Raw genomic sequence first — 23,417 nt, forward strand, 5'->3', positions numbered from 1 at the left:
CCTTTAATGGTGTCAAGGACTGGTGCACATATGCCACTAAATTTCCTCACAAACTTCCTATAGAATTGAGCTAATCCATGGAAACTTCTAACTTCAATCCTTGTTTTAGGTGCAGGCCAATTCAAGCCTCCACTTTGCTTGGATCTATCTTCAAGGTTCCTTTAGACACCACAAATCCTAAGTAGATGAACTCTTTCTTCAAGAAGTCACACTTCTCTAGGTTGATGGATAACATCTCCTCATGCAACCTCTCTAAGACTAACCTCAAATGCTCAAGGTGCTCCTCTTTCGTTCTGCTATAGATGAGAATGTCATCTAGGTACACCACCTCAAATCTGCCTGTGAAGTCTTTCAACACCTCATTCATCAAGCTCATGAAGATGCTTGGAGCATTGGTGAGTCCAAATGGCATCACAAGCCATTCATACAATCCCTCTATGGTTTTGAAAGCAGTCTTCCACTCATCACCCTCCTTGATTCTAATATGGTGATAACCACTTTTAAGGTCTAGCTTGGTAAAATACATAGCACCTCCTAAATAGTCCATTAAATCCTCTATTCTAGGAATAGGAAACCTATACCTTATCGTAATCCTATTGATTACCCTTGAGTCAATGCAAAGTCTCCACTTACCTCCTTTTTTGGATGCTAGCACTACCGGGACTGCACATGGGTTGATGCTCTTCTTAATCAGTCCTTGTTCCAATAACTCCTACACTTGCCTTGTCACCTCCTTATTTTGATCAGGTGTGAGCTTATATGCAGCCTTGTTAGGTAGGGATGCTCCGAGAACAAAGTCTATTTGATGACTTATAGACCTTCTTGGTGGGAGTGTTGCAGGTGTTCCATCACTCACTATGTCCTTGTACTCTTGCAACATGTGCTTCACCTCCCTGGGTACTTCTGCCTGCAACTTGTCTTCTTCCTCCTTTGGCTTTACAAAGATGGCACACTTCACTATCTCCTCTTCATGTAGCAAGTTTAAGAACTCTTTACCGGTAGCCAATAAGACACTAGGTATTCTTGAAGTTCCCTCCTCATTCTCTATCAAGGACTGAATCTTGAAGGTTTTGCTATCCTTCTTAAAGGAAATGGAGTTCCCCTCTCCATCATAGATCACCTTCTTATCAAATTGCTAGGGTCTTCCTAGCAATAGATGATAAGCATCCATGGGTAACACATCACAAAGGATCTTATCCTTTTATCCTCTAATAGAAAACTCTACCCAAGTCTGTTCATTGACCAGCACACTCTGCTCATGATTCAACCACATCACCTTGTATGGGTTAGTGTGGGGTATCCTTGTGAGTTTCAACTTCTTGACTACCTCCTCTGATATTATATTATCAGTTGACCCTGAATCAACTATCACCTTGCAAACTTTACCAAGAATCTTGCATCTCACCCTAAACAATGCTCTCCTATGCTTAGGCTCATTCTTGACTGGTTGTCTTATCAAGATCCTATTGAACATCAGATTTTCTCCAATCTCTGATTCAATATGGTCCACCTCAGTTGTCTTGCTGATTGAAGAGTCTTCATGTGCATAAGCAACCCTCTTTCCACTATTTGATGAGGTAGGCTTGTTAGGGCATCTATATGCCGGATGTCCCAATTGTCCACAGTTGTAACACTTCATAGTTGCAAAGTAGGAGTTACCTCTATGGGTACCTCTACCCCTACTTGGACCACCTTGTGCACCTCTTCCTCTAGAATGGCCTCCTCTAAGATTGGTTTCTCCTTGGTTCCTCTACTCATTTGCCTTGCTTTGGTAACCACCTCGGTGATTCACTTATTCTCTACCTCTATCTCTACCCCTATTATTAGAGTCTCCTTTCCTTTTGTTCCTCTCTTCTACCTTGGTAGCAAGTTGATGACATTTTTGAACAGTAGTAGGAGTCCATAGGCTTATCTCCTCTTGAATGTTCCACTTTAGTCCGCTTAGATACCTAGCCACCTTAATAGATTCATCTTCTTGGACTTTGGATCTAAGACAAAGCTTTTGAAATTCTTCGGTGTAGGAGGTCACATCAAGGTCTTTTTGCTTCAAACCTTGTCTCTTCTTATGAAGTTGGACTACATAATCCTCTGGTAAGTAGTTCTCTTTAATCTTACTCACCATTGCCTTCCAATTTGCAATAGGTAGCTTCCCCATGCTAACTCTCTCTTCTTGCAGGTACTTCCATCATGTCAAAGTTACTCCCCTTAATCTTGATTTGGCAACTTTAACCTTTTGAGCCTCTGTCACTCCCTCACACTCAAAGTGGTTTTCCATGCCCTCAATCCATTCCATAACAGTGTCAATATCCATTCTTCCACTGAAATGTGGCAATCCTTCAAAAGCTTTGGTGTTCAAAGCCTTAATAGCCTTTACAAATGGTTCTTCATTGAACAAGGGATCTGGTTCAGGGATAATGTCATCTATGTCTATAGTTTTCTTTCCTTTACCCTTGGTGTCTTCATCCCAAGGTCCTTGTGTCCTCTGATCCACCACTTCCTGCATCTTATCCCTTATCTCACTCATAGCTTCTTCTAGGAGTCTATTCTTCTCCTTTTTCTCTTCTACCTCTCTAGCCAGTTCTGCATTAGTGACCATTCTGCTCACCCCTACTGATTCACCAGTATATAGAGACATACACACTCCAACAAATCTTTTACTCGCTCTGATACCAATCTGATGGGATGGGGTTTGGGATAGACTAGCCTAGTCTATGCTCTTGGATCCTTCCCTTGGATCACTTGGTGTTCTCTTCACACCCTAGGGTCTCTAGGACTTCTTTTTCTTGAGGAATCCCCTAAACTTGCCCAATCTACCCACCAATGAGTTGCAATACTACTTCTAAGGTCTCACCTACTCATGAGACCCAAAACCCCTTACTATGGCTAATAAGGGCTAGGCTTGTTCCACAACTCCCAAGGTCTTAGCAAGGTTAGGTCAAGTTAATTTCATGGTTTTTCCAACCATTCATGTGCCCCCAAGAGGTTTCAAGCTTTTAACCCCTTACCGATTTCACTATTTTGTGTTTTACCTACAAAATAGGGCTACAAGGATTAGGACCAACTAGGCCTCCTACCCAAACTTTTAGGGCTCCCTCTCACAAAAAATGCACAAACAACCCAAACTCCCAAAATGGACTACCATTCATTTGGCAAGGGCTCAAGGATTTCTCTGGCTTTGGGCCTCCAAGTGTCCGTACATTGCCTAGGGCGAATTTTGGGGTTTTTAAGGGTTTTGTGAGGGTTTTTAGGCCTACCAGGGACACAGCATAGGTTTTGTGTTTTAGCCACCTTGTCTGGATTGGTAGAGGCTCCTCCTTCACACTAGTGGTGCTTCACACACTCCTTTACACCTCCTCCAAAGGGTGCACTCTCCTCTAATCAACCTTGCTCTCCAAGACCTCTGCAACTTGACCTCTCCTAGCTGGGCACTGTCCAGTCTCGCCTAGGAGTGGGTCTTTGTATGGCCTCCTTGCACTTTCAAGGGCCCTGTTTACATTGAACTATGGTACAGGGTCTGCACTCTCATTCCCCATGGTTTTATGGTGGTTCCACAATGGGGAATGGAGTTATGACTCCATTTGCACAAACAAGTCCAAAATTGGACAAAGAAAAGATAGTTTACAAAGTATTTACAAACACACACAACCTGCAAATAAAAACCTAATCTAACTACTCAAAATGGAAGTATTTACACCATAGAAGTCACTCCACATAGTTTTGCATGCAGTTCAATCCAATAACTTGCTCGGTAGCTTCATTCAAACTAACTGGTAACCAATTTTCAGTCTCAGTCAGGTCACTTTGCTTGGGTCGTACAATGTCTGACATCCAACCCATTAACTTAGGGTTTTCAATTACTTATACTAACCTCTCCTTGGTCTATGTGCCCATATTAGGGTTGTCCATGCCAAACTAAAGATTTAGACCTCCTGGTGGAAAATTTGCTTGACAACTTTTAAAAGTTGTCATGCAACTTTTGCAACTTTTGAGCAAGTTTCCCAATGTTGCTTTTCTTGACTCCTAGACCCTCATTGGGCCAGCCTAAGGACTCCACCATGCTATGAAGGACCCCTAAACACCTCCAAGGCATACATACCCTCAAATTTCAAGAAATCCTCAATCTTGACTTATAACCCTTAAGACCTCAACTAGGACCCTAACTAGGACCTATGAGCACATGGCTCATTATTTTATATACAATGGCTTCATAATAAGCATAAAACCAAAAAAAAAAAGGAGGAAGAGCTTGGAAGGGTGCTCCTGCACCATCAAACACCTAAGCATGTTGCCAAGAGACCTATTCACAACTTCAGTTTGGCCATCAGCTTGTGGATGATAAGCTGAACCAAAAGAGAGATTACCCAATCTCTTCCACAATGTTTTCCAGAAATGTCCAAGAAACTTAACATCCCTATCTGAAACAATGCTAGTAGGAAATATATGTATTCTAACAACTTCCTTGAAAAATAAATAAACAATATGACTTGCATCATGTGCTGTTTTACAAGGAATAAAATGAGCCATTTTGCTAAATCTGTCAACCACTACCAAAATGCTATCAAATCTTGCTTGAGTTGTAGGTAACCCTACCAAAAAATCCATACTAATGAAATCCCAAGGTCTATGTGGGATAGGAAGAGGCTAATACAAACCAGCATTAGAAGAATTACCTTTGGCTTTCTGACATACCAAACATTGCTCAACATACCTCCTGATGTTTTTCTGCATCTTAGGCCAATAATAGAACCTTTGAACCAGCTCTAAGGTCTTATTGTTGGTGTAAATAATTATTCATCTTGGATATTATTACACTTACTTAAGTTTACTTAGGAAATGCATTTCATAGTATTTTGGGTATGAGACACTTGGGTGTTTGTGCCACATTGGGATAGTGTGTGAGGAGAATTTCCACCTTTTATGGTGTTGATCTTGTTGTTATACTCCACATTCAGTGGGTGATCCACCTCATATGGAATATTATATTGTTTCTCCTACCTACCCACACCTATTTCCTACCTACCCTTGTTTCTTATTGAGCCACATGTCATGTTTGTGTGCTCACATATCCATATAGCCTTGCCTATATAAGCAGACTCATATTCATTGTATGTAATGCTTAATGATCCGGTTGATCATATTTTTCATCTTGATAGAATACAGTTTATTTCTATAATCTATTTTGTTCTCTCTTATTTGTGCTTTCTCTTGCCTCTTGATCTAGGCAAAATCTCACACTTATTGAGACCGAAATGTCCACTTAAGCACCCATTGTGCTTCTCTTGAATGAGGTCCTCTCTCATAGAACCCTTTGGAACACACAACTGTCCACCCCTAAAGAGAAAACTCTCCTGCAAAGTGAAATCATCATGTGCACCATGGAAACTATTCTCAAAATCTTGACAAACCTTATAAGCTTCAGCAAAATCATCATCAGTAGGATACAAGTCTTTGAAACTATCAATACCAATGCTCTAAACTTGAATCTCATTAATAGTTAACAACCTCATACTCAAAGCATCTGCTACTTTATTCAGCTAACCCTTCTTATGCTTAAGAGTAAAAGTGTAATCTTGTAAAAATTCTACCTATTTAACATGCCTATGATTCAGTTTATCCTGTGAGTTGAAGAAACTGAGTGCCTGATTATCTGTGTATACAACAAACTCTTTAGGAAGAAGATAGTGTCTCCATATCCTAAGTGTGTGTACTAATGCATAGAGTTCTAAATCATAGGAAGAGTAATTTTTCTTTGCATCATTTAACTTCTCACTAAAGAATGCAATTGGTCTATTTTCTTGACTTAAAACAGCTCCTACTGCAATATTGCTAGCATCACATTCAATAGTAAAAAGCTTATCAAAACTAGGTAAAATGAGCACTGGTTGAGTAGATACTTTAGTTTTCGATAACTCAAACCCCTTTTGGCTGCACTTGTCCATTGAAACTTTACCTTTACACCCCCTTTGATGGTGTCCAACATTGGAGCACAAATCTCAATGAATTCCCTGATGAATCTCCTGTAAAACTATGCCAAACCATGGAAGCTTCTGACATCATTGGCTGTCTTAAGAGTTGGCCAACTGGTTATTGCTACCACTTTTGATTGATCCATTTTCAGATTGCCTCCTGATACAACAAAACCAAGATAAACCAATTCTTGTTTCATAAAATCATATTTTTCAAGATTAATGGTTAGCTGTTCATCAGATAACTTTCTCAAAACAATAGCTAAATGTTTTAGATGCTCTTTTTTGGTCGTACTGAAAATGAGTATATCATCTAAATACACAACAACAAATTTGCCTATGAAATCATGTAAAAATTCATTCATGAGTCTCATGAAGGTGCTGGGAGCATTTGAGAGTCCAAATGGCATGACAAGCCACTCATAGAGACCCTCATTTGCTTTGAAAGTTGTCTTCCACTCATCCCCCTCTTTGATTCTTATCTAATGGTAACCACTCTTCAAGTCAATCTTACTGAAGTACTATGCATCCCCCAAACAATCCATCAAGTCCTATATCCTGGGTATGGGAAATTTGTATTTGATGGTGATCTTGTTTATGGCTCTGGAATCTGTGCAAAGTCTCCATGTACCACCTTCTTAGGTGCCAACATTGCAGGTACTGCACAAGGACTAATGCTCTTCATAATCAGCCCTTGGTCTAGGAGTTCTTGTATTTGTCTTACTACTTCTTCATTTTGTTCAGGGGTCATCTTATAGGCTACCTTATTTGGTAAGGAGGCTCCAGGTATGAAATCAATTTGATGGCTAATGGCTCTAGAAGGTGGTAAAGCTACAGGTGTACCATCACTAATTATTGCCTTGAAGTTATCAAGGATTTGCTGCACCTCATATGGTATCTCAACTTTCTTTGCTACCTTGGGTTTCACTATGAGTGCAAATCCTACTCCTTCACCTTCTAGTGTTTTTATGAACTCTTTCTCATTTACTAACAAGATGTTAGGTACCTTGTTGCTGCTCTCTCCTTCTTCAATAAGGGATTGAATTTGATAGGTTACTCCATCTTTTTGAAATGAATAGGAGTTTCTTTCCCCATCATGTTGTGCTTTTTGGTCAAACTGCCATGGTCTACCCAACAGTAGGTGGCAAGCATCCATAGGAAGGATGTCACATAGGATCCTATCTACATATCCCCCAATGTGGAAGTCTACCCAATCTTGCTCATTTACCAACACGTGTTGTCTCTTATTTAACCATGTGACCTTGTATGGATCCTTGTGTTGTATCCTAGGTAGTTTCAATTTGCTTGCTGCTTCTTCTGATATGATGTTATTAGTAGATCCTGAATCTATGATCACCTTACACACCTTTCCCATGATTTTACACTTAATCCTAAACAATGCTCTTCTCTATGAGGTCTCTATACTATGTGGCTTCTTCATTAATACTCTCTTGGTCATTAAGCTCTCACCATCTTCTGAAGCTAAGTTATTCAAAGTTGAAGTTCTGGTATTACCTCCATCTTCCTGAACATAGTTTACCCTCTTTTCACCTCCATAAGATGAACTAGGCTTCTTTGGGCATCTATAGGTAGGGTGGCCCAACTTTTGGCAGTTATAGTACTTCATGGTTGAGAAGTAGGACCCTCTCCCTAGTCCATTAGATCTACCCCTACTCGAGTTGCTTGATCCCCTACCCCTATAGTTGCGTTTGCTTTGAGAATCCCCACTTTGCTCTATAAGTTTAGACTCTCCCTGGGATTGTTGATCTATGCTTCTTCCCCCAAAATTGCCTCTATGGCCTCTACTATCTCTTCCCCTACCTCTGCCTCTATTGTTTTGTTCTTGCCTTCTCCTACCTTTCTCTTCCACTTTAAGTGCCAATTGATAGCACTTGTGGACTGTTTGTGGGCATAACAAGCTCATCTCTTCCTAGATGTTCCACCTTAACCCATTCAAGTACCTTGCCACTTTTATGCTCTCATCCTCTACTACTCTAGATCTCATGCACAGTTTGTGAAACTCCTCAGTGTAGCTACTGACATCTAAGTCTTTTTGTCTTAGATTTTGTCTTTTCCTATGAAGTTGTATTTCATAGTCTTCAGGAAGGTAGGTTTCTTTTATTTTGGCTACCATTGCTTTCCAAGTGGCTATTGGTTGTTTACCATCCTTCACCCTTTCCTCTTGGATGAATTTCCACCATGTTAAGGCTGCCCCTCTCAACCTTGATTTGGCTACCTTAACCCTCTCTGCTTCAGTTATCCCATCACATTCAAAATGGTTTTCTAGACCCTCAATCCACTCTATTAGAGTGTCTGGATCCATCTTCCCACTGAAAAGGGCCACTCCTTCTAAATTTTTACCACTCATAGCTCTCAAGGCTTTTAAGAATGGTTCTTGCTCAGTAACAGAGTTAGGTATGGGAACCTCATCTTCTATGGCCACCATTTTACCCTGATCTCCAACCTTATCATAGACTGCTTCAGTTTTGACTTCTACTTCAGCTAGTTTCATTGCCAGTTGATCCATTCTTTCTTAGAGTGCCCTATTTTCCTCTTCTTGAACTTCAACCTTCTTGGCTAATTCGGCATTAGTCACCATGTTTTCCTAATGTTCCTTTCCTCCTAAATCTTTTAATGGCTCTGATACCACTATGATAGGGAGATTGCTAGGAGAGTGCTCAAAAGGGCCAATTTGACTCAAAGGCAAATAATAGGAAACAAGGAGTGTTGTTTGTGTCTGTTCTTGATGTTTGCAATGACAAGTTTAGTTACACCTAATAGGTCTCTCTACAAGTCTTCACTAACAACCTCCTCTTCTTGGTGATGGATCACACCCATGCTCTACTTGCTTCAATTACTCACTCCACCCAACTACTCATACTCAAACCTATTTTCTTGGTGTTCAACATACTGTTTCATAATGCATTAGGAGTCTTCTACATGGACATAAAGGGGCAGCAAAGTCTTCTTCAAGGTTTGATGCTCACAATTTGGTTTTAGGCTCATGGCCCTTAGCTACTCAATACTCCAACCAAAGGTCAAAACCCTCAACTGAGCCCATGCTCTGTCCAAGGTCCTATTTATCATTTGGTTCAATTTTTTCAAATATCCTCACAAGGTTTCATGTTCCCCAAACTCCTCCTTTTGATCGGATTTTGAATTTTAGTCAAAAATTGTCAAAAGGGCTACTAGCCCGTGGAGGCCTAATTGGCCTAAATTTGCTCACCCTGCCCAATGATGGGCTTCTCCTCCAACAAGTTTGGTTTGGATGATGGTTTAGAGGTATATGCTAACTGATTTTCATGGTTTAGGCTGCTCCTAGGGCAATATGACGACTGTCCACCATTTGTGGCCTAATTGTAGGGTTTTGAAGCTTGTCAACTTAGTTTTCTTTGTTGACCACCAATGTGAGTGCCTAAACCTTATTAGGCCCTTTAACAATTCTTCCACAAGTGTCCCCTGTCACTGTCACTCAAGCATAATGCCAAACACTTGGCAAGCAACTGAAAATGGAGAGAAATGTCATTGAGACTATCAATTTGCTGCCCTTTACCAGTCAGATTGCTGCTGCACTTTTTGGACCTATTTTACAAGAAGTGTTAACTTGCACAGAACCTCAATGAGGTCTTCAAACATTTAACAAACCTCCTATTACAACGCCTTCATGATTCAAGGCTTGGATTATGCTCTTAAAGCATTCCATGAGCATTTTGTCAAAATACAAATCATAAAAACAGTGAACTCACTGTTTGCGTACAAAAATGATAAAGTTTGATTGGATAAATCTCAAAAAATGAACAAATGTGATCTTACACACCATTGGCCATATGTCCAGACCTCTGTCTCATGTATTTGTTCACTCCAAATTAGACTTTCGATGCAAATCTTGAGTTTTAAACACACTACTAGCTGAGTAATCAATACTTGCCTAGTATTCACTCAAATCCTTCTTCCAACCACCATTTTGGCTTAAAAAAAATAATATGTATAATATATACATGACTGCCAACTTGAATGAATCCATATTGTGGGATCCCAAGCATGGATTAGTCAAGTGGAGTCATTTTGGAACTTCAAACCCTTGACAGGGCAGCAAGCACATAGTTTGGAAATAATTTTGTAAAATCAAACTTTCAGAAGAAACCAATGCCACAATCAACTAAAAAGAATTATACAAGTACTATGCATACTTTCCAAAAGTTACAGTATGGATTAAGAAGCTACAATACGGATCATTGCACTAAAAGATACAAAAACCAGTCATTAAGCCATTATCTCATGATTTTATTGAAGAAACTCTTGTTTAAACAATCACCAACCACCTTCAAAGAAAAGAGAGGTGTTTTTATAGTCCAAAAAGTTGTTTATCAATCTCAGTATGGACAGGAGGCTTCGACAACCACGTTTTGCAAGAAAAACACAAAAATGACAACTTTGACAACTTTTTGAGCCAAATGACAACATTTCTTGCTCAAAAGGCATTTTTGACAATCTAGCCTTATCAACTTGTCTAATAAACTTAGACATGCCTAAAAACACTTATCAAACATGTTTCAATGCTTTTGAAAGCATTAGAAGACCTTTTTAGCAATTTTGCACTTTTTTGCAAAAAAATGTTAACTCAAAGCCTGAAATGTAAAATTTGATCTCTTGAGCCCAAAATGAGATCAAAACCACTACACATGACTCATAAAAACCTAAAACAACATTATCAACCTAAGACAAGACATTACAAACATGAAAGCATCAAAAACTCAAAAATGGGAGTTTTACTCAACTAGGTGCTCCTGCACCAGTAGGGTATAGCCTTGAGAGTTTGATTGAGTAGGGAGTCAAAATAGGAGTATGCCTAGGGTAAAAATGCCTAACCTAATGTGTTGGAACTAATAGTTCAGGCCCACAACAAAAAAAGGAGAATTTGGCATTGCAACTTTTCATTGAATGCATCTGACAATTTTTGTATCAGCTGAAAAATCACTACCCTAGGAAAACCACTCTGAACCTTCAAATTCAAGATAGCCTATTGTAGAAGACCCTAACGTGACCCTATAGGTTCAAATAGATTACTCACAAGTGCCACATATTTTGAGATACAACCTATCAAAGTTTGACATTTTTTTGTACTTAGCGCACTCAAGGGACAACACCGCTAGGGTATGGCCTTGAGCGTTCAACCAAGTAGGAAGGAAAAATAGGAGAATTCCTAGGATAAAAATGCCTAACTAGACATGTTGGAATTGACGGTTCATTTCCACAACGAGCAAAACAAAAATTTGGCATAGTGGTAACTTTTCATTGAATGCATTTGATGATTTTGTGTCAACCGAAAAATCGTTGCCCTAGGAAAACCACTTTGAATGTTCAAAATCCAAGATAACATATTGTAGAGGACCCTCATGTGACTTGGTAGGTTTAGATGGATCATTCACAAGTTCCATTCATTTTGAGATACAACCTGTCAAAGTTTGACAATTTTTCACAATTAGGGAGCTTGATGGATGACGCCACTAAGGTATGGCCCTAAGCGTTTGACCAAGTAGGGAGGAAAAAAAGAGCATTCCTAGGGTATAAACACCTAACTAGATGTGTTGAAACTGACAGTTCATACCTATGATGACCGAAACAAAAATTTGGCACTGTTGCAACTTTGCATTGAATGCATCTGACAATTTTTGTGTCAATTGAAAAATCATTGCCCTAGGAAAAGAACTTTGAATCTTAAAAATATGAGATAGGCTATTGTAGATGGCCTTACGTGACCTTGTAGATTATGATGGATCATTCACAAGTGACACAGATTCCAAGGTACATCTTTTCAAAGTTTGACAATTTTTCACACTCAGAGCGCTTAAGGGATGATGTCGCTAGGGTATGGCCCTAAGCATTTGACCGAGTAGGGAGGAAAAACATGAGCATGGTAGGTTAAGAATGCCTAATCTAACATATTGGAACTGTCGATTCACATTCACGATGAATAGGTTGATAATTTGATTCTGTTGCAAATAAGTTGTCTTCATTTTTCTCATGATTTTTTAAAAATTATACTCATACAAGGATATGCATATGTGAGATCTATAATGTCCAAAAAACATGCAGTAAATTAATGCAATCTAATGTCTTGTTTGGTTAAGTAACTTTGAATTTTTATGTCATGGTTTGGGATTGCAACTATTCCTTAAACCATGGCAAAAAAATGATTCAGCATCCATGAACTATGATTAATAACAATACCAGTATGGTCATTAAATTTGATGAAGTTTCCAATGGCAACCAAATTTAACACTTAAAATTTAGATAGAACAAATTATATTGAATCTCAAGATTATACAAATAACATGCTATTATTCATTATTTAACCATCACTCATTATTACATTCAAGATTAAAGTTTCAAAGAATGAAGTCATGCACATGAGGAAAAAAATATGTTGAATCTTAACTTCTATATATCAAATTGTCAAATACTTACAAGTGTATGTCCATATACAAAAATGGCATAAATGGAAACTCAAACAAAAAGTATGTCCATATACAAAATAATGCTCTACAAAAGAGAGTTAGAAAATCTGTTCGAAGACAACACACACACAAGAGCAAAAACGTTAGTGTTAGCAACAAAAGATTATTCTAAATAGGCATATCAAAAGAGACACCAAGAACATGAAAGAATATTTAACTAGGAAAGTAAATATAACGAGGCATCTTCAAATGCCTCCTAACATGCTCTTAGCTCATTCTCCTTTGTTCCTCTCCTCTCCAAGTTCCAAACTAGTGTAGCTCTCAACAACTTTTTGCACTATGGATGCTTATGGAGATTTGAGATTAAAGTATTTTCTCTAAATGTGAATAAAAAGCTAATACTAGATGCTATGATATTAAAATGATTTATTTTAAACCAAAGTGACAAGATATTAGTGATTTATGCTAAATGCTCTCTAAAATTCTCTATAACTTAGATGCATACAAGTTTTCAGGATCTGGATTATGAAGAAATGGGCTCTATTTATAGGAAAAATGAAGTAATGGATGGTGGAGATTGAGTAATCTCAACAAGGGTCAGGATTGAATGGTATTCAATCCATGTGATGACTTTCAACCCAATCTCAGGATGACAAGTGTCAATGTGAGATAGGTTGAGAGGAGAGGGAATAAGCATTAAATGCATGACATGACCTGAGAGTTAACTTGGGAGTTACGATCAAGGTTAGGTTGAATGAATAAATTCTTTATTTAAAGAATAAAGCTTTTATCCAATGTGTTGGTGTAAATAAATATTCATTTTGGATATTATTACACTTACTTAAGTTAACTTAGGATAATGCATCTCTTCATAGTTTGGATTTGAGACACTTAGGGAAGCGTGCACATAGGGATAGAGCTTGTAGGAGAAATTCCACCTTTTGTGGTCTTATTTTGCTGTTACACTCCACATTCGGTGGATCATCCACCTCTTGTGGAATATTATATTATTTCTCCTACCTACCCCTAGTATTTCTTACCTACCCTTGTTTCTCATTGAGCTACATGTCATATTTGTGTGCTCATACATCCATATGGCCTTGCCTATATAAGCAGGCCTATATTCATTGTATTGGTTAATCCAATTGATCATTTTGCATATTGATGAGAATACAGTTTTTTCTTGTCATTCTATTGTCTCATTTATGCTTTTCATTGTGCCCTTGATCTTGGCAAAATCCTACATGGTATCAGAGCTATTGGGGCTTCATTGATTGGTTTTTGGAGACATCGTGGAAGGCTTCCATTTTCGGATTTGGGGATCTTCATTTTTTGGGGGCATCATACAGCGATTTGGACATCACCATTGAATCTGAGAGGCCGTTTCCATAAATTTCGACTATAAAGTCGACCTATTTTGGTGAGAAATTTTTTTTTCCCATTTTGGCTATTATTGTACGGATTTCAAAAAAAAATTTCAAAAAAAAAAAATAGCAATAAAAAATTAAAAAATTAAAAAAAATATCAAAATTTTTTTTTTTTTTGGACTGTTTTTGGGGGTCCGTAGACCCCCCCGTATTCGGTTGTACCCTGCTTGCAGGGTCGTACCCTTTCTGCAGGTCGTACCTGCGCGGCCGCAGGTCCACGTCACCCGTCGCCGCCATCGCCCGAGCAGGTTCCCGCCGGTCTCTGCCGCCGCCGCCGAAGTAGGTTCCCACCGGTCTCTGCACGCTGCCGTCGATCGCCTCTCGCCGGTCGCCTCCCGCCGGCCGCTTCACTTCCGCCGCTGGCTTCCCTCGGCTTCCGACCCACCTCCAGCAACCTCGGCCCGCTGGCTTCACTAAAACAGGAGGACCTACGTCTGCCATGTCGCAGGGGGCCACTGGCCCGCGGGCAAAACCGTACACCTCTGTCTGCCACGTCAGTTCCGTACGCCCTGTCAGTCGTACTGCACAGTCACCTACCCAGTCAGCAGTCCGTACAGTACGGATGCCCAGTCAGCAGGGAGGCGAAGTTTTCACGACGGTCATACGGCCATCAAATTTAACACAGTGAACTGCTAACGTCAGTGCCACATCAGCATTTTTTGAAAAAAATTTGACCCCTCTCCATTGGGCTTTTCAGTTTTGCAGTCCAACTTTGAAAGGCCATATCTTGCTCATTTTTGCTCCTTTTTTGGTGCAATGTTTTTTGAAATGGGATAAAATTTCGTGATCTTCGCAGTGGTGTGGATATTTTCTGATTTTGGTGCATAGGGTTTTCAGAATTTTTGGATTCTCTCAGCTGTACCTGTCCAATCCTCAATTCTGCAACTTCAAAGGCCTCGTTTGAGCTCATATGACCTCCTTTTCAGGTGCCGTTTTTTTGAAAGTGCATATTTTTTCATCTACTTTCATAATCTATGATCAGATTTTAGAGATTTTGAGTGGAAATTGTACTTTCAGATATTGGTCTTATTTGGCCTATTAGGTACTTGTAAATTGCTTGGATCTTAGTTAGATCTCTTGCATTATCAGTTTGAGTCTCTTTTGGCCTTATTAAGGTAGTTGTAAAATTGTAAATCAGAAGTCCACTTTGCCATTTTTTGCAAGTGGCCCATTGTATATGCACTAATTATAAAGTGCCAAATCATCACATTTGGGGGGGGTTCTTTGATTGAGTGAATTTGGGGGGGTGTCTTGTGTGATTGTGCCTCTCTTTGTGCTCTTTCCATTTTTGTTGCAATGAGTCCTAATAAATTTCCACCTTTAACTCCATATAATTATGCATCATAGAAAATTAAAGTATGGAGTAAACTAATGGAAAAGGGTCTCACACATTACATAGATGGAACAATAACAACACCACCTGATCCTAAGGCTGATCCAAATGCTCAATTAGAATGGCTCACAAAGAATTGCATGGCTCTTGGATCCTTACGCAAGTATGTATCAGATGACCTCATTTTTCACATTGAGAAGTGTAAAACAATCAAAGAGGCTTGGGATATGTTTCAGAAATTGTATGGACAAGTTGATGAAATTAGAGGCTATCAGATTGACAATGAGCTCACCAACTTGGATCCCAAGAGTTTTGATACAATCCAAGATTATGTCACCAAAGAAAATGAGCTAAGAGCAAAGCTTAAGGATTGTGGAATTGACAAAAAGGATGCTCAATTGATATTCAACTTGTTGGACAAGCTTGCACCAGAATATGCAGCATTTGTGTCTAGCTTCCAAACTCATCATTTGACAGTGGGGAGTTCTTATGTTATGCCTTCATTTGATGCTTTCACAGAAATGTTGATATTGGAACAATCTAAGTTGTTGAACATGGGGTTTCTCAAGTCTTCAAAGTCCAAGGCAAAGATTCCAACAAGAAGAAGAAGCACTCTAAGTCTAAGCCACACCAAGAAAAAGGACAATCATCCTCTCCATCACAAGGCAATTTTTCAACCTCTTCCAAGAAGGGGACACCACCTAAGAAGGATAAACCAACTTGTGCATATTGCAAGAAGTATGGTCATGACGAGCATCGATGCCACGCAAAGCAAGTTGATGAGTTAACCAATCTTCTTAAGAAAAACAACATCAACTTGCCATCTACCTACACAAAGAAGGATTCATCTCCTTCCTCTTCCTCATAGTCTAAGGGAAAAGGGCAAGCATTTGTGGCTACAACAGGTTCTTCACAGCAGTGGATACTTGACTCAGGTGCCTCATATCACATGGGTTCTACAAAGGAGCAGTTTTCTTCATTGGAACCATCTAAGGTACCTCACATTTACATAGGTGATGATACACAAGTAGAGGTTGAAGGGAAAGGTTCAGTTGACATGGATGATGGAACATTTGAGAATGTTCTCTATGTTCCTAACTTGTCTAGCAACCTTCTCTCCATCTACCAAATCACTCACTATGGGAATGGGAGAAAGGTTGAGTTTACACCAGATTTAGTTGTGGTAAAGGAACTTGATGATGATGCCTTGGTAGCAGTGGGACAAGTCAATGACAACTCAAGGCTTTATTCATTCTCCCACTTTGTGCCAAGTTCACCTTCTAGGGCCTTGCTTACTCATTCAAATTCAGAAAGTAAGCTATGGCATGAGCGGTTTGGTCACCTCAACTACTGTTATCTTTAGCAGCTCAACACTAAAGATATGGTCACAGGTCTACCTCGAATCAATTTTTCAGAGGGTGTATGTTCAGGTTGTTCCATGGGCAAGCATCCTGAAGAGAAGTTTGATAAAGGGAAAACTTGGAGAGCTTTGGAAGTTCTTCAACTTGTTTACAATGATGTAGCAGGTCCATTTCCAGCACCTTCATTTAGTAATTCCAGCACCTTCATTTAGTAAGGCCCGCTATGTTCTCACCTTCATTGATGACTACTCCTGCTTCACTTGGGTCTACTTTCTCATTCATAAGAGTGAAGTATTTGACAGATTTCAGGACTTCAAGACTCGTGTGGAGAAGAAATCAGGGAAAGTGGCCAAGATTCTTCGCACAGATAATGGAAGGGAATATGTGAACAAGAGACTTGAGGATTTTTGTACATTTGAGGGGATTGATCTTCAGCATTCTGTAGCATACACTCCACAGTAGAATGCAAGAATAGAACTCTCAAAGAAATGGCTAGCTATATGATACATGCATGTTCTGTTGATCCGGCCTTTTGGGCAGAGGCTATCAGTTGTGCCACACACATCCAGAATCGAGTTCCTCACAAAGCTTTGCAAGGTATTACTCCTTTTGAAGCTTGGGCTGGTAGGAAACCGATTGTGAGACATTTCAGAGTCTTTGGGTGTCCAGCATGGGCTCGCATACCTCTGCAGAAACGTAAGGCATTGGAACCTCAGAGTCAACCTTGCATATTTGTTGGATATCCTGAGGGTGTTAAGGCATACAGATTGATGGATCCAGAGACACATGAGGTATTTATTGAGAGGAGTGTTCACTTTGAGGAAATCTCTCCTAGCTTAGCCTATCTACCTCCTCCACCTTCCTCCATTGTGGATAGTGATGTTAGTGATTCAGATTATGAGACTCCTTCAACTCCGACTCGCAGGGTAACACCTCCGCAGGGTCCACTTGCAGTTGAGGAGCCTTGTTCTCCACCTCCACCTAGACCTCATTGGGCTCAATAGACACTTGAGTCTGCGGGTTCTCTTGTTGGGGATCCTTCAGATACACGGAGAACTTGATCACAACATCAGGATCTTCCACATGCTTTCACTGCTACTGCTTCCGATCCACAGACATTTAGGGAAGCATTAGGGGTTCCTGAGTGGGACCAAGCTATGGAGGAAGAGTATAGTTCCTTGATGAGGAACAACACATGGGATCTAGTCCATCTCCCTAAGGGGAGAAAGATGGTTCGATGTAAGTGGATCTATCAGACCAAGTTTGCAGTGGATGGTAGTGTGGATAAGTATAAGGCTTAGCTTGTTGTGAAAGGTTTCTCGCAGGTTGCAGGTGTTGACTATACTAAGACCTTTGCACCCATAGCCAAGATGAACTCCATTTGTTTGACACTTGTTATTGTTGTAGCTCATGGTTGGGTTGTACATTAGATGGATGTGAAGAGTGCTTTTCTTCATGATGATCTTGATGAGGAGATTTATATGGAGTAGCCACAGGGTTTCATCCAGGATACTTCCTTGGTTTGCAGACTAAGGAAATCTCTCTATGGCCTTAAGCAGGCCCCCAGGGCTTGGTACGCCAAGATGGATTCCTTTCTTCTCTTTGCAGGTTTCACCAAGTGTCATTCCAATCCGAATGTCTACATTTTGCGACAGGATGACTCTCACTTGATACTTGTGCTCTATGTTGATGACTTGATCATTACAGGGAGTACTTCATCCATCATTAGTAGGGTCAAATCTGCTTTGCATGACAGATTTGCTATGACTGACTTGGGTCTTTTGCACTACTTTCTCAGGATAGAGATTTCACAGTCACCTTCCGGGATTACACTATCACAGCCCAAGTATGCTCTTGATCTACTTGCATGCTTTCATATGGCTGATTGTAAGCCTGCCCGACTCCTTTTCTTTCAGGAGTCAAGCTTGAGGCTTAGTGTTCTTCTCCACCAGTTGATGCCACATTGTATCGTCAGCTTCTAGGTAGTCTCATCTACTTGACTCATACACGCCTTGATATTTCATTTGCAGTTGGCATGGTTTCCCGCTTCATGCAGGAACCACATGAGCTTCATTGGAAAGCCGCCAAACGCATCCTTCATTACATCCAGGGTACACATCACTATGGGATTCACTATGCAGTAGGCACAGGACTTCGCTTGGCTGGTTACACAGACTCCGATTGGGCTGGTGATCTAGTTGATCGTAAGTCTACTTCTGGTTATAGTTTTCACCTTGGTTCGGGCCCCATTTGTTGGCAGAGCAAGAAGCAACATGCTATTGCTCTCTCTTGGACTGAGGCTGAGTATTGAGGCACTGTTAACGCAGCGATTGAGACCATTTGGCTCCAGCAGATTCTCACCAAGTTTGGATTCACCACTCCACAGCCGATAGTTCTACATTGCGATAATTAGAGTGCTATTGTAATCTCGAAGAACCCAGTCCAGCAGCAGCGGACCAAACACATCGAGATTCATATGCACTATATCCGAGTGCTCATCCAGGAGCAGGTCATTGATTTGCAGTATTGTCCTACAGCAGAGCAGATTGTTGACATATTCAGCAAATCTTTCACTGAGAGTAAGTTCTAGCAGTTGCGAGCTCTCTTGGGGGTGTGGAATGTGTCATTAGGAGGGGTCAGCTGACTTCTCCTTCCTCTCTTATGGGGGGGACTTTTTCCTCTTTGAGGTTTTGTTCTTCTTCTTTGAGAGTCTTTTGTACATTCATCTCTCTTTTGGGGGGGAGTTTTTTCCCACTGAGTTTTCTCCTTTTCTCCGTTTGTGAGAGATTGCATTGCATAGTTTTGCTTGCATTTGCATATTGTACATGGGTACCTATCATGGCTTAGTAGCCGGGACCCATCTTGCATTGTTGACTTGAGTCTTCATTCCCCTAAGTTGCACTTAAGGGGGGGTGTTGGTGTAAATAAATATTCATTTTGGATATTATTACACTTACTTAAGTTAACTTAGGATAATGCATCTCTTCATAGTTTAGATTTGAGACACTTAGGGACGTGTGCACATAGGGATAGAGCTTGTAGGAGAAATTCCACCTTTTGTGGTCTTATTTTGCTGTTACACTCCACATTCAGTGGATCATCCACCTCTTGTGGAATATTATATTATTTCTCCTACCTACCCCTAGTATTTCTTACCTACCCTTGTTTCTCATTGAGCCACATGTCATATTTGTGTGCTCATACATCCATATGCCCTTGCCTATATAAGTAGGCCTATATTCATTGTATTGGTTAATCCAGTTGATCATTTTGCATATTGATGAGAATATAGTTTGTTCTTGTCATTCTATTGTCTCTTTTATGCTTTTCATTGTGCCCTTGATCTTGGCAAAATCCTACACAATGGATAAACTCTTGTGCAAAGGCAAAAGGGATAACCATGGTCAAAGCAATAAATGCTTGAGGAGACACATGAGTGCAAGTTGAAATAACCATAAATAGTCATGTAAGAGCCATTAGTGGTCTTGGAAAACTTTGGAGGTTAAATTGTTGAACACACAAAGCATTAAATGCTTTTCAAAGACTTTGAAGTTTTTGAGAAGTGACTCCAAGTTGCTTAGGAACGTGACAATAATTAGGGGATGGATTAGGCTAATTAGGAAGGGTTTAGAAGAATCTAGAAGGGGTTTAAGCTTGCAAGTGGATTTGGTGTGAGGGAAAATAAGATTTTTATTTAAAATAAATAAATTTATTTCAATAAATGTGTGCAAGTTGCATTTGTAGGAAAATGCAAGTGGGGGGGAATAAATGATTTAAATAAATGTTTGATTTAATTTATTTAAGAGAGGAAAGAGGATTAAATGAAATAAATATGATTTATTCATTTAATTGATTTGTGAATTTGGTTGAATGAATTAATTAAAATAAATTGAATAATTTATTTAATTAATAGGAGAATGTTTGCAGACGAATTAATTAAATATTAATTTAATTAACTGATGGCTTAGTGGATTTTTAATCAAATAAATACGAAATATTCATTTAATTAAAATGGATAGATTTAGGTGACTACATTTGCCCCTCTTTGAGACGATGCAGTTTATCGCGTCGTTTCAAAGAAAGAAAAATAGGTGTGAAGAAATACCCCATAAAATGTTAATTTAATGGGTGGTATGCCCCCTCGAGAGATGGGCCGAATTTTTTTGAAAAATCGGGCGATCTCTCGAAAAAGAATGAAAATTGGCAGGGTGATAGAAGAGAAGATTTTAGCAATACGGGTGAAAAATAGAAGAAATCGGAGATAAAATGGAGAAATGGGAGGATCGGGAAGTTCACGGGGACCATGACGGTGAGCGGGGGAAAATTTGGGGTATGGCGAAGGGTTTATATGGGGAGAAAGGGGTGAAAACAGGGTCATTTGAATCCGTGACCATAGTGAATTCAGAGCTCTGATAGTGACATTTTGGAGGAGCGAGCAGCAGTCAGGATGCTGGTACCAGTAGTAGAGCACTAATTTGAGCGAGTCTGTCGATTCCAACAGCCAGAGGACTATGGACGAGTGGTACGCAAATTTGAAAATTTGAATTTTATGCATTTTTAACATGTTTTTTGCTGAGTCCAAGTTGAGTTGGGACAATAGCGCTGAAACTATGTTTTGGTGCTATTGTCCAATTAATTAACGCTTGTGTGCTGCAATTGCGCTATTGTGTTGTTGTTTGAGCACTTATGAAAATATGAGCGCTATTGTGTGTTTAGTGTTTTTGAGGGGTCAATTGAGCACTTTTGATGTGAAGCAGCGCTATGGCGTAGCTTTTGTAGTGCTTTTGTATGGTTGATTAAGCACTTTTGTTAGGGGATTAGCACTATTGTTTAGAAAGTAGCACTATTGTTTGCAAAAGCGCTTTTGTTAAGGAAAATAGATGCCCCAGTTTGTGTGAACAAAAATCTCCCGATGCCAATGATTGATGGATAGGGATGTGAAGTGAGAGTTGTTTTGAACCATAACAGCCCTGATAAGACTTAGGTCATTAGGATAAATGTCTGTTGAAGTCTAGGTGTGCCATGATTGCTTACTGGTTGAGACCCGAAGATACTTGATCAAAGTATCTGTTGATAGTCTAGGTTTAAACTTAAGAACGTTTGAAACAAAACAACTGATGATGATGGTTGATTGCACTTGTGCAGGAGGATCTACACGTCTTATAGTTGCGCGAGAGACATCCGGCTACATAGGGGCTATGGGATCGATTGATAGAGGCCGAGATTGATTGCATTGCAACAACTGGGTTGTATGATGTGATGCATATGCTCGTGATTCAGATGAATCACGGGTTGATGACAGACTTGGCAGAGCGCTGGCACAGTGAAACCTGCACGTTTCACTTAGCAGAGGGGGAGATGACTATGACATTGGAGGATGTGTGGTGCATCCTGCATATTCCCATTTGGGGTGAGCTGGTCACATATGATAGATCATGGGGGACTCTAGCAGTGCAGAGATTTTTCGATGAGGACGTGTATATTGATGATGGTTCGATAGCCTAGGAGGATATCGCGGCTTTGTACAAGCCATTACCAGCAGTTTTGTTTGGGATCGTGGGAGGGCTACTGTGTCCGGATAAACGATCACATGGTCTGGCCGTTGGTTGGGGGCAGATGATAGAGCAAATGATGACAGAGGGGACCCAATTTGTTTAGGGATCGTGCGTGTTAGCGCACATGTATCAAGAGCTGCATGAGGTAGTGCACCGCGGGAGAGGTTCCTTGGTAGTGGGAGTGATGCTGCTACATATATGGGCATGGGATCACTTACCAGTTACGCGACTAGTGAATCTTAGATTTCAGGCAGTTGACCAGCCCTATATTTTTATGTACAGTGGTATGATGAGTCAGCCCCACCTGGGGAAGTTAGAGTGGTGGCGGCAGGCATTAGATGACATGGATGCAGTGATTTGGAGACCCTACATTGAGTGCGAGCCCTGGGAGGATGATGCAGAGGTGTTTCCATATATATTCATGACCCGATTTCTCATTGAGAGGACATGCTATGATGTAGAGAGACATGTGTCGGGCAAAGTGATGAGACAGTTTGGGCGGCAGCAGGGATTGTCGAGGGGATTAGGAGAGTATGCCAGAGTGGTCTGAGAGAGATATGCATGGGGGCCAGTACTTCCTTATGATCAGGCATTGGCGGAGTTCCGAATTCTTCAGGAGAGGCCATGGGATATACGACCGAGGGTGGTAGATGCAGGGGTATCAGACGAGTGTACGCAGTATATGGTAGCTCATCCAATTCCGCAGATATCATATTCAGCAGAGTCGATTCCCGATTTTGAGGAGGAGAGGGGATGGAGACGGAGGAGGGGAGGAGGTAGAGGGGATGGTGGTGATGGAGGAGGTGGCGATGGAGGAGGAGGAGGGGATGGTGGAGGTGGCTTAGGTGGTCGGGTCCAGTAGAGAGGGAGAGGCAGATTGCCACTATGGATATCACAGGGACCATTGATGCCGGGAGGAGTTAGATTAGGTGGCCAAGGTATGGAGAGGGAGATACCGATGGATAGAGGGGAGGGAGCCACTAGAGAGGGAGCTACAGGTGAGGCACCTATGGATACAGGGGAGGGAGTGACAGGGGATGGTGATCTGCGGGATCATATGCTAGCATATTTGCAGACTCGACTGACAGTAGCCGAGACACAGGTAGAGGATCTGGAGGCGGAGGTTGTAGCGAGAGATGTGTAGCTATTTGCACAAGAGTCGAAGCTGACTGTAGTGTTGTGGGAGAGGGATAGTGTGGTGGATAGATTAGTAGAGCTATAGAAGAGAGTCCAGGTTGGAGTAGGAGCACAAGGTCCTACTAGGGAGGTGATGAGATAGTTTGGATGGGCACAAGCTGAGATAGAGTATTGGCGGGG

This window comes from Cryptomeria japonica, chromosome 3, assembly GCF_030272615.1.
Source record: "Cryptomeria japonica chromosome 3, Sugi_1.0, whole genome shotgun sequence".
Lineage (NCBI taxonomy): Eukaryota > Viridiplantae > Streptophyta > Pinopsida > Cupressales > Cupressaceae > Cryptomeria > Cryptomeria japonica.